At 31.5% G+C, this 13,232-nt stretch overlaps 1 protein-coding gene across 2 annotated transcripts in view; it reads left to right on the top strand.

Annotated features, from left to right (window-relative positions):
• Positions 1 to 13,232, top strand: part of LOC125072335 (ubiquitin-like protein 3) — a 145,825-nt gene that overhangs the window by 862 nt on the left and 131,731 nt on the right. The window lies entirely within an intron of this gene.

The raw sequence follows: 13,232 nt of genomic DNA, 5'->3' as shown, positions 1-13,232 counted from the left end.
GGTTTAAATAAACCAAACTTTAAAACAAACAATATGGAGTATATTCACAAATTTATAATGAAAATAAATTGGAGCTGGATAGTGAAAATATACTAACGATTTAATTGTATATATTCATCACTTAATAGTTATTTTATGTCATATTATGGTGTTAATAACTTGGCCTGAGTTCACATTATTTGTACACAAGATTTTAAGGGATAATAATGTACATGAGTATCATTACTGTCGGTATCAAATTTTTTTTAAAATTCATAGGGCACGAGGCTAAATTGTATCGAGCCAGTGTTCCATGTTGATTAATATTAGCTTGTTCACTGCATATTTTATATTTTTATAATATCTTTGATATTCCTTTTTTTAAATTCTTAAAAGAAAGGAAGAGTAGCATTTTTTTTATTTTGATTATTTTTTTTTTATGCCAAGAATATTCTACTAGCTAATGTTAGCTAGTTGTTTTTGGTAATTCTGAAAAAATATACACAGACATACGAAACTTGTCTTTATTACTAGTAATGCAAAATTTGTATGTAAGGAACTGACATGATTAGATTTGTTTATATGTGTTTAATATCTACAAATATTCCTAATCAAATATTATCTGTATATTATAAGCAGAGGTTATCAGCAACCGGTAGGCTATAAGGCACAATAGAGTTATTCAAGGTTATAAACTGTATAGATTTTATTTCGATCATCACTCGAAAAATACGCGTTTTGTAGGCGTAAAGAATGTCCATTGGTGCGTTCAAATGGAAGACCAGTGTCGTTCATTTCGTAAATTTCTACTGCCCGTGGGCGTTTGCCACCCATAGACAGATTTTCAACAGGAAAAGCTGTTGGTTTGATTACATTTTTATTTTTATTGTGATCAAATAAATTACGTTAATTTTGCGAAACTCTTGTCTTAGAACAAAGGCCGGGGGATTTAATATTGGTCAGATTAAAATGTATAAAAACTGTTTGTATGTTCAGCTACCAGAGTTCGCTTCGACGTACCGATATTAAAAATCGGGTTCTAGATATTGTTCATTTGTATATTACGAAGTATCGTAACAATACTCATTATTGAAATTACACAACATAATAGCTCATTGTTTTATGATTGCCAGTGATACAAATGTAAATTTATGTTTGGTTTTTATTTTTTTATTTTCATTTTGTGACATTTTATAAATCAAAACAGAATAAACTCTGCCACTCATCTAGTCACCAATATAGTGTACATATCTGCAGACGATTTTGATTTATAAATCGTAAGTAAACTAAGAACTTCTATTGAAATATCTTGACCCACAGCCAACAAACTCCTTTCCTTCGATCTCGGTCCCTAGCCGCCTCAATCCAATCTCTGATGAAGGCATCGAGGTCGTCCCGCCACCGCGTCATAGGTTGACCTCGACGTTTTAGACCCAATTTGTGACGATGGCTGCCCATCTCTCGGATTGCATGTTGCTGATGTGGTCCGTCTAGGCAAATCGGTTATAGTTTCGTCATCGATTCGAAGATATATTCACCGGCTACGTTCAAAGAATTCATTAATACAAATGTTTTTATGAAATTTACAATTTCATAAAAAATATCCTGATATCCTGAGGATATTGTATATATTTCATTAAAAAATATATATACAATGTCAATACAATGAATAATGTAGGTATAGATAAAATACGAAGAAAATTTCTTTGACTTCTTCATAATAGTTCGAAATTATAATAACATAGTAATGCCTTTAATAAAACCAGCTAGCTCGTTAACCATATATTGATATTATTGGAAAATATATATTAAAAATGAAACAAGACTGTAAGTATCAAAATACTTACATATTTTGTTGATGTTATCACGGTGATAAAGGGCGGTGGGAGAACCCCTTGGTTAGGGATTACTGATTTATCAAAACATATTACGTGGCATATGTCGTCCAGAGATATTATTTATAATGATAGACCATGTCGCTAGTAAATTTATACGAAAAAAAAATGTTTTAGACGCACAATTAAACGTACCGTTTTACCTTATATACACTGTTAAACTAATTGTAACTATTATATCCTCAATTAATACTCATACACGTGCTATAAACTATTAACCTCTAAAAAGGTACAATAACCAATTTAAGTAATTAACATCGTGTAACATTAAAAGGGTGTTCTAAACCAAATTATCATATTCATAATTTTATAAATACGGATCATCCAAAGTATTGAACGATTTGTAAGAAGCAAAAGAAACGAAACGAGAATTATATATTTCGGTATATCTAACTTCTTTGGTAATATTATAAATGCGAAAGTAACTGTGTCTGCTTTATTCACGGTCAAACCACTCAACTCAATCTTTTAATGCCTAACGTTCGAAGACCAACCCCTAAAACGCGAGCAAAGCCGCGAGCAACAACTAGTTTCATATACATATATATATTTTTACAAGTTATAGTATCATACGAAAATTTCCCTTTAAAAACTAGTTGACATGATAAAACTCAGATCTGAACTCTTGAAATAATTTATAGGTATTCGATATTCGATTTATTACAACAACAAATAATATGTAGACATAAATTTAGTCTTTACGTGAAGTGGAATAATTATATTAAGTTCAGACTTTAAGAAATATTAATATAAACGAATATAATTTATGTCTAGACCGATACGAATTTACGCAGAAATCGAAAACGATTAATTTAACTACAAAATATTTAAAGAATATATATATATATATATAGCAATATAGTGCTTTCAACAGGGAATAAATTTAGTATAATATACAGGTATTAAAAATATCTTCTGTACAAATTGTGACCGCGTGGAATGGTGGCAAGAATCCTAGCAGCGTTTCCCCGTTGCGTCGAGCCCTCGACTTTCTGATCGTTGAATAAACCACCTATTGTCTGGTGAGGACGGTGATGGGATATATAAATATTTTATATTAGACATTTGCACCATAGAGTGAGATACATCGTTTGTATTATTACCAAAGATAATCTAGAATTAAAGACAAATATCGAACGTCGCTTGCTTTTTATCAGTATTTGCGACAACAATTCTTGTTTTCCAAACGCGGCTGATAACTCGAAGCCAACCCATGTAGCTCCTGCAATCTATCTATGTTTTTAGAAAATACCATCAGTCATCAGATTTACTCCAGAGCAGGTAAAACATTGGCACTTGCGAATCGCTAGAATTAAGAGGTTTATAAATATTAAAAAAAATCTGGATCAAAAACCAACAAACCAAATGTCGAATTGTCGCGTTGAGGACTACTAAGTCATGTAGTTTTCATTTAATTATTTTTATAAATCATGTATTTCTATTGAAATAATGATTATGTAATTCAATCTGTTCGTAATTGTTTCTTTGGAGTCTTATGTCTATAAAACAGGTGGTAGGTAATCCCATTTATTAATAATTAATTATACCACCAAATATCAATAGGTATTTTGTCCTGGTCCGGTTTAAAGGGTGCTCTAACCCTACAAATCACTAACTAGTGTAATACATTAGGGACAAGAAATATCATCAGGTGGCCTATTCACTCACTATGTTTTAATATTGAAATTCAATGTATAAAATAAAAATAAATAAATTATAATAAGTTATATATTCATGTATCTTTTTTTATAATACTATAATTTTCTTTCATATTAAAATGAATGAATCGTAATGAATTATTCTTGTTACGTATAATTAAACAGGAAATTAATTTTAAATTTACTAATCGACCTAAATTTTAAATCGGCTCCTCAACACAGACAATACTATAGAACTGATGTAATTCGACTGCCTAGCCTGAGAGGAGGCCTCGCTTCTGATGTCGGGTTGGAACAAAGATAATAAAATAAGTTGTCTGTTAAGAAATTCTCTATGTTACACATCCATGTTATAGAAGACAGTAAGACGTCAGTCCTGTGTGTGATCTCTCTTTATTTGTCTCGAATTTATATCCGATCATATAATTCCTGTGCCACACAGTAAGAGAATACAGATTGATAAGGTTTTTGTGCACTTTAAGAAATTCCTATACGTTTGGTTGACAACGACCGTGGACTAAATTTCTCAGAAGGATATCCCATTAAAATTGTCAATAGCATTTGTGTAAAAACATCTAAATTATCCTCATATTATTAAACATAAATTCAATGCGAAAATGTTGATAATATTTTCATACATGTTAAACTATAGTTGTTTAAGCATCGTTGACTGACGTCTTACTAATTTTTACTTCCATATCGCATATGTGTGTATGTGTTTGCATGTATATGATAACGATTTCAATTATTCTTCGCGTAATACCTGTCTAATAAATTCCACCTTCAGTAATTATTAAAATTAATACGTTAGCACATTTTTTATTCAGGTCAAGGCATTTGCAAAAGATTTATAGTTAAAAATTTCGAATTATGTGAATCAAAATAAAATGTGTTCCAAGAATACTCGGAATGTTTCTGATAAACTTATTAACAAGATTTTTAGAGAATTGTATTTTAATTTAGTTGTTTAAAACATTTATAATATATACATATTTTAATGACGTTTATGAATAATTTGAATACTTACATATATGTATTTAACGTGGGCATTCTTGTGATAACGTTTTTTTATATTAATTAGGTATATTAATTATATTTAATAAAAATTAATATGAGCGTAATCAATTTAGTCAAAAAAACTGCTTCTTTGAAATACGCAATTAAATAATACCTGCTTAAAATATTATATGTTGGGTTCTTTGTTATAATACTAAACTAATATTTTTGACACCTGATTAGCTCTTTTGTTCTGAACTAATGGATTTAATTATAGTAACATAATCTGCAAATGTTTGTCAATTAGTCTGTAATAAGACGAAACCCGTATCGAGGTTAATGATCTTGTGTAATGGGATGGGTCTAAGAATTGATTCATATATTATATAACCTAATGGCGTTTCAACACGTTAACAACCTTGCTGCGGTCACCCTCTGTTTATGTTAAGCTAAATTAAGTTTTACCTAGCTTTATTTATTTTATTATTAAAATTAATAATAATAACATCGTACGTGAAAATGACAACTGTTAATTATTAAATGGTCACAATGAATAAATATATCGATTGTGTAAATGTAATCTATAATAATTTAATTTAACACGCCCAGAACAAGGAAACAATGTATTGTTTTTTCGATATCGAATACACAGTATTAATTAAAACGGTAAACACTTGTAGGTTAATTACAATACTCGCGTATCTTAGTTGACCGGTCAGACATTAGTCACGAGTCACTGCGCAGATGAATCTATTTAGGAATAAATGTAAGAAGTGCTCTCATCAAGTTCTTGGTATGCATATATGTACGCACATTGCGTGATTACATTACATGCATTACATTAACAGCCTGTAAATTTCCCACTGCTGGGCTAAGGCCTCCTCTCACTTTGAGGAGATGGTTTGGAGCATATTCCACCACGCTGCTCCAATGCGGGTTGGTGGAATTCACATGTGGCAGAATTTAGTTGAAATTAGACACATGCAGGTTTCCTCACGATGTTTTCCTTCACCGCCTAGCACGAGATGAATTATAAACACAAATTAAGCACATGAAAATTCAGTGGTGCATGCCTGGGTTTGAACCCGTAATCATCGGTTAAGATGCACGCGTTCTAACCACTGGGCCATCTCGGCGTGATTACAATAAAGTAATATTACAATATTACAGTGTAACTAAGCACAAGGGACATAACAACTCAGTTCCCAAGGTTAGTGGCGCATTGGCGAATAAAGGGGTCGTTAATATTTCTGACAGTGTCAGAATTTTATTGTATTTTATCGGTATAATTTTGTATTTCAACTGGAAAAGAGTAACTACTGCGTTTCTTCTTGTAGATTCTTAATATTTAATTAAATACTGTAAAACGGTAAGTCAAAATTATTATTATAATTAAAAGTACTTCTAAAACTAATTTAATTCCAATTTCTATGTATGGGTATGGGTGGGTCATCTATGCCAAATCCTATTGCCTACTTTATAAAGGAAAAGTAATTAGTTGATTATATGTTTTGCTGTTTAATACATATACATAGGCGATGGTCTCGAGAGTCTTACTTCAGGTCAGGCTTAGATTGCGCCTATTTTGAAAATGTTGAGATCTAGAAGGTTCTCGATCAATTTGTGAAACTAATTGTAATTAGTTTCTATTTTAGACTTAATTTATACGTTAATAAAATGAGAATATAATATATTTAACAGAATTATTTATATATATTAATTATCTTTGCTATTAAATAAATAAATAATTGATAATATATACCAACTAAGTGAACTACAAACAACTATGTTAATGATGTTTACACAGCTTTAATGGATTAAGATCGAAAAGAGAAATCATTTCTGTCGTATTCTTCGTCAAGTCAAAGAAACGCCCTTATTCAATGTGGGCCCTTATTTAATTTGTCGCTTATTTCTTGCTTTTAGGCCGAAGCGTGTATTCGGTTCTAACGGTTCTTTATAAATGTACTTAGATTTTGTATTTAGTTAAGAAACAAGCTGCGCTGCGCGGATTCACCCTCATTGAAAATTACTGCTCTATATCCGTGGGTAATAGATGACGTGATGATTGAACTGTTTTACGCACAAAATAAGAGGGACACCCGATAGGAACGTTGCTTTCACTATATATATTATAATTTCAATGACAGACTCAAAGAAACAAATAATGCTTGAGAAAAATTCAATGACTAGAATTAAAACTTTAACTAAAAAAATCCGTGTGAATAAAACCATTCACAAAAATTACGTTTTAAATAATATTATTTAATACAGTATACAACCGAAAGAGATACAGAAAGGAATAGAGAGGGCAAGGTCGTCTGGAGGGGGCCTAACGCTTTTTCCTTAAGTGTCTGATATCTGCCAGTTCCCTCTACCGTAAGCCACGTGAAAGAACTTCGTTCCGAAAATATGCTTTTATTAGACTGGGTGATCCTGATAGCGCGTTCAAAAAAATGACAAAAAAATGTCCTTACATCATCTCCCCTCAACACCCATCCTATCCACTGCATTTAAAAAAATAGATTTTATTCAAAGTTTGTAATCTCATTTTGTACTAGGATATATTTCATCTTGTTAGCCTTTTTTTTATTATCACACAAATAGGTTTTCTCTGTGGTTGTAAAGTCACTAGAAATAGGAAATGCCAAGAAAATTCTTCAAGTCATATTAATAAAGCGCTGCGCCAAATAGCTCTTGTACATTGCTCCAGATCACAACCATTGTTGTGTGTATGTACGTAATGGTAGATGAATATATAGCAATCGTGTCAAGGCTGGACGGAATTATCAAATATTGTTTTTTTTTTTAAGTCTGTGAAGGTGGAATTTTTTGTAACAATGACAGAAAATAAATGAGTAATTTATTAACATTTTAAATTGAACTATTACGTCCTACCTAACACGTTACTACCTACAAAGACTGATATAAGTACGTAACATAAATCAATATCATTTTCACGATGCCTTTATTCAGTGTAATCGACAGTAGTAGCAGATAGATAATTACGAGTTTTTCTTGTATTTGGTTACTAGTATAAACGTACATCTTATGATGAGATTGATACCTCGCTTGGATTGATCACTTAAATGTCTTCGATCATTTACATTGAAGATGAATGATATTTATTTACTTACTAGGTAGATATAAAATTGATATAAACTATTTTTTTCTTTACTATAAATACTACAAATTACGACATATGCCATGTTGGATCTGTCTCTCTGTTCGTACGCGATCAATTCAAAACTATCAAACGAACTTTATTAATACGGTTTCCATCAATTGACGGAGTTACTCATAAGTTATATGTAAGTATGTAATTCATTAAGGATTTCTGTGATTGGCTGAATTATGTCGATCACTATTGAAGATGTCGGAAATAAATCGTGTAAACTGGGAGTTTTACTGGCGTGCGCCGCGTCGATCCATAAAGTCAATATTACGATGTAAATGCTTCATGGAAACCCTTACTCTGCCCGTGCAAGCCTAGACTGAAAGCTATAGTGTATTTTGAGCAAGGTTTCGCGAATGAAGTAGCTCTAATGAAGTTTCTAATATATAATTCTTTTTAACGCGCTAATTTGCATAAGTGAAAACATTGCGTTGATTACGTACTTGCTTCCGGTTAATGTACATGTTTTTTTTTGTGGTATCGAGTATTCGGTCTATAGAGAAGATGTGTGTATTGATTTTAGAAGGCTTTGTTAGTCACTATGAATGGTTCGAGCGCTGAATTTGACGTGAATCGACGGTGACAAATTACGTCCGTATTGATTTCAATTATTTATGAATCGGTGCTATTTAATTTCTTCGGTGTATATCATTGATTAGATTTTGATTAATTAAGCACTAATTGCGATAAATTGATTTTAATAGTGATTTTTTTATTATAAATGAATTTGAATTAGTTTCGAAACACAAATTTTATATCAAATTATAGTATGTACCTATTTCTTTTTATTTTAAAACATCTATAAAGTCAATCTGTTTTTTAAGTTATAAAAGGAACTCTTTTCAACATCTGTGACGTGACGACGTGGATAACAGTTCTTAACGCGACAATCTCTACGTGATAATGCGCATAACGGAGATATACTGTTATTTGCCTCGTTCCCTCTTTCTGTAACCAAGTTCATCAGAATCAGAAATCAATATGTCTACAAAATATTATGAACTTAATAAAGGAACATTGCTAATTCCTTTATTAAGTTCATTATTTTGAAACTTACATAATATGTAAATAAATATCGTATGTAGAATAATATTATGAGTTGATTGTTGAGTCGAGATGGCCCAGTGGTTAGAACGCGTGCATCTTAACCGATGATTTCGGGTTCAAACCCAGGCAGGCACCACTGAAATTTCATGTGCTTAATTTGTGTTTATAATTCATCTCGTGCTCGGCGGTGAAGTAAAACATCGTGAGGAAACCTGTATGTGTCTAATTTGAACGAAATTATGCCACATGTGTATTCCGCCAACCCGCATTGGAGCAGCGTGGTGGAATATGCTCCAAACCTTCTCCTCAAAGGGAGAGGAGGCCTTTATCCCAGCAGTGGGACATTTACGGGCTGCTAATAAAAAAAAAAATATTATGTATTCTAATGTAATAAATTTGAAAGTAACGCTTTGCCTGCTTGTTACTTCATAGTCACTAAATCCCGATCCTAATTTAACATGTAATTGCGCAATATTAAAAATGGCATAGAAAATACGGCTTAATGGGAAAGAGAATCCAGACTCTTGGAATAGCTAGTGTTTTGTATTAAATAATAAACTGGCTTGGCTTTTTTAGACATCTACACAACACATCATAAAGGCCTTAAACATTGTAAGCGAGTGTTTAATTAAATACTTTCTCTCTTTCTGTCATCATTGAATTTATACACGTAAGAAGAAGGCGCTGCATTGTTTGACTGGTCACCTCCTGAACAATATTTATAAAGACAAAAGTTAATATGTTTTTTTTTTGTAACAAAATATTTTAATAAACATTAGTATGAAATAAAATATTTTAAACGAATTACAATGTTTTTCATAAATCGTGGATACATTATTGCTAACTGTGAAAGTTCGTACTGTAAAATATAATATAATATATAACGAGTACTTTGGCGTATCTTATACATAAATATTATCGATTGAAATTTGCACGAAGTCTCGCAATTTTTTTTTTATTAAAAAGTCTTATAGAAATGAAGCCGTACTGTATTATGTAAATCCTCAAAAGTATCTCATTAGATGTCAGTAAAAAAAGAAGAGAGCAAGAAAATAGTTGATTCAACGGTTGCCTTTTATGCACGATTCATTACTAAGAAATCGTAGTCTCTATTGATAGTACTTTCACAAAGAATAAAGTACAGGTGAGTGACAAGATGTGGGCGGTCACTGAGCGATGGTACAGCCTCGCCTCGGCCATTGATTGAGGGCATTCACATTACGATACAATACATTGTAACGACAGATGGTATTTATATTATTTCAATTGTTATCACGCCGATACCGATAATGACATATTTTCTGGCCTATAGCCTATTCCAATGGAAGTAGGAAAAGTCTGCATAACACTTTCAGTATAAGTGTAATACGTAAAATTTAATGAACAATTTATTATAGTTTAGGGTTTTTATGTTGTGGTATTTTAATTTATGTTTTATCAGATCCCACTCGTTGGTAAGTTTTTGTGCGCGTCCTTCGGTTTTTTGAATGATTTGAATGACATGTTGGATGTCATTCAAATCTTCATAACATTGACGATGCAATTTGAGGTGTAAATTAATTTCAGTAACTATAAGTATATAAACGAAATGACCATATGACAATATGTATATATATAACTGATTTTTCCGCCTGCCTTTTGAAATAAACATAAATGTATTTTCTTCTATCATAATATAGCGGATGATTATTTATATACATATGTATATGTATATATATGGTCGACATAGTGTGAGCGTTTTGCAATTTAAAGTCTGAACTATCTGTATTTTTTCACAACGCAATGACTTCCCCAAGTCCGATGCAGGAGAGTTGTGAAGCGTTTCTTCAAATGTTCGTATTTGTTCGGATCCTTTTCTCGTCGGAAATAGACGGACGAATTGCACGGTGCTATATTAAAGTGTTTGCTAAGGGAAACCTCCCGCGGAATGAGTGCCGAGTGCCTCCCTCGAGAGGGGTGGTCGAGTAAACCTCCCGCACCCGCCTCGGCTGCGGAAACACAATAAATTGGCTACTTTTTCCACTGAGACAGATCGTGATGTAATATGTTAAACACTTGGAAGAACATTCGGTTGATTCTTTTAGGAATTATGTTTGGTCGTAATATTTACATAAAAGATAGTGGATTAACTGCTTTGTTTGTTTCCTGTCTTGTTTATAAGGGCGCAGATCCGCCCTCATAAACAAGACAGGAAAAAATAAAAACGATGAAAGGTTTTCTGTTTAAATCAATCGTGTCGTTTTTGTTCCATGGAAATATTTTTAGACTGAGTATGCACTTGTACACTATGGCAAATCTACCAAATCGATCAGTAGAACATTATCATCATGAGATCTTGAAAGGCACATAAAATTCGTAAAATACTTAGTATTTTTTTAAGTTATTTTTCTTGTTTATTTAATCAAAGTACGATTATTTCGTATACCTTGACATTGCACTTGAACTATGCAATTATTGATTATAACTGGAGCTAATTACTTCTGTTTTGCCCACAATAGCGATAAGAATTATTATTACATAAGATGTACATAATTTATAGTTTATTTTCTAAATTACGTATAGATTTTTGATAATTTCTCGATATTATTCGTAACTTTAACATACTAAGTCATTGGGATGTCTACCGACCTTACAACATTTTCTTTGTTACGAAACTTTCTTTATTTCGACTTTCACTCCGTTAGAATTTCCTTTAACTTTTCTAAAGTAAAATAACCCTTTTCCTTTAGGTGTTTCATTTCGGAAACTTTAAAACATTTCGTAACGCTTTTATTGGAAACTTCTAGGTTTTTCATAATGTAAGACGTGATCAAACGTCTCGAATACTAATAAGTTACAAACTAAGTTAGATTTTTCTCATGTCATTTGAAAAAGTAATAGCTTGAAACAGTTCTCCGTAGTCTGGAATCCTTACAATATACAATGAATGGAAAGACTGCAAAAAACGTGTTTAAAACACACAGACATATCATACATGAAAAAAATAGGTAGGTTTCATATCATGACTTTGTCTTCTCGAAAGGAATTACTAGACAGTTCTTATAAATTATTTTAATTAATATATACATCAATTACCTTAACCTGGTACATAAGGTTCATATTGATATACCTTTCAGAATGCCAAGGAATCGCCGCAATCTTTTTAAAATCAGCAGTGTTTGTCTGGGTTCGAACTCGCCATCTTCGATCAAGATTAACGATTTCTACTAGCATCTATAGCTTGTCATGTATAACTATGCAATAGACATAACTATATCTAATTGTATATTTATGTTATGCAGTTCATTAAAAATATGTTAATGCATTGTTATATTATTACTAGCTACAGACTCCCGGCTTAAAATAAGGCTCTATGTACAAATTTTAGATTGATGAACGAACATAAAAAGGAAAATTCTTGTTAATATCTGGTTAGTTAAGTTGAAATTCTCCACTTCTCTCTTATATAATATAATACAGAGCGTGTATTATACATATAAGCCATTCTCTGGAATCCAGTCTGTTTATTTATGAAATCCTCATTAAAATCGTATGTTTAAATGCTTAGTTTAAAATAGGTAAGCGTCCAGACGGCGGAAGCTTTGTTGAATACTATGTAGAGATTGGTATTTTTGTAACATAAAGAAAATCTTACTGGAAATCGTTTATCCGATATTTTGTAGATCAATGGTAATATGATATGTCCTTGTGTGTGTTACACACACATTGCTATGCAGATATTATCACAAATATTTTTCTCTAAATGTTTGAAATTATATTATTTTTATTAATAATAAAATTTTCACATTTTCATAAGCTTGACTTTTATGTGCGAAAGCAATAATTAAGAAACGTCATTTTTATAAGCATAATGATTTCATACTTTCAATATAATTAAATCGATTTAAAAACAAGATAACGAAATGTATAAATTGATAAAAGATTTGAAAGTACATATTTGCCAATTGTATGTATGTACATATTTGTGAATACATGGAGTGTCTAAACAATTTAGTTACTACAATGTTACGAATGGCGATGCTTTTACAGCGATTAGTCTTACCCAAGAGTAACATTTGATAGAGATGAGTAATATCTACGGAAATTAAATAGTTCCGCCTATAAGTTCTGCTATACTGTACCTCTGGTTTGATATCAATTGCAATAATGTACAAATCCTAGTTGCTCTTCGTAATATTGAATATTCCAATCTTTTCGGTTGATACTTTTGTTACATTGGTTCTTTATTAATTCATAATGTATTATAGAGGCCCTTTTATCTGGTTAAATCGCAAATAAAGTATATCTGCTACTGGTTGCAGCGCGCAGTATAACCCGCGTTTCTGCTCCGCCCTCGAACCGTGATAAAGTCAAAAATATTTCTCAATAGTCTTTCTAATATAAAAACATATTTTCAAATAGGATTGACAGATACTGGGATTAACGAGTTCAATTAAATTATTTACAATATAAGCAAAGATAATAATTTTCTACCATCAATAG

This window comes from Vanessa atalanta, chromosome 21, assembly GCF_905147765.1.
Source record: "Vanessa atalanta chromosome 21, ilVanAtal1.2, whole genome shotgun sequence".
NCBI lineage: Eukaryota > Metazoa > Arthropoda > Insecta > Lepidoptera > Nymphalidae > Vanessa > Vanessa atalanta.
Note: the sequence above shows the minus strand (reverse complement) of the source record. Positions and strands in the feature narration are given on the sequence as shown.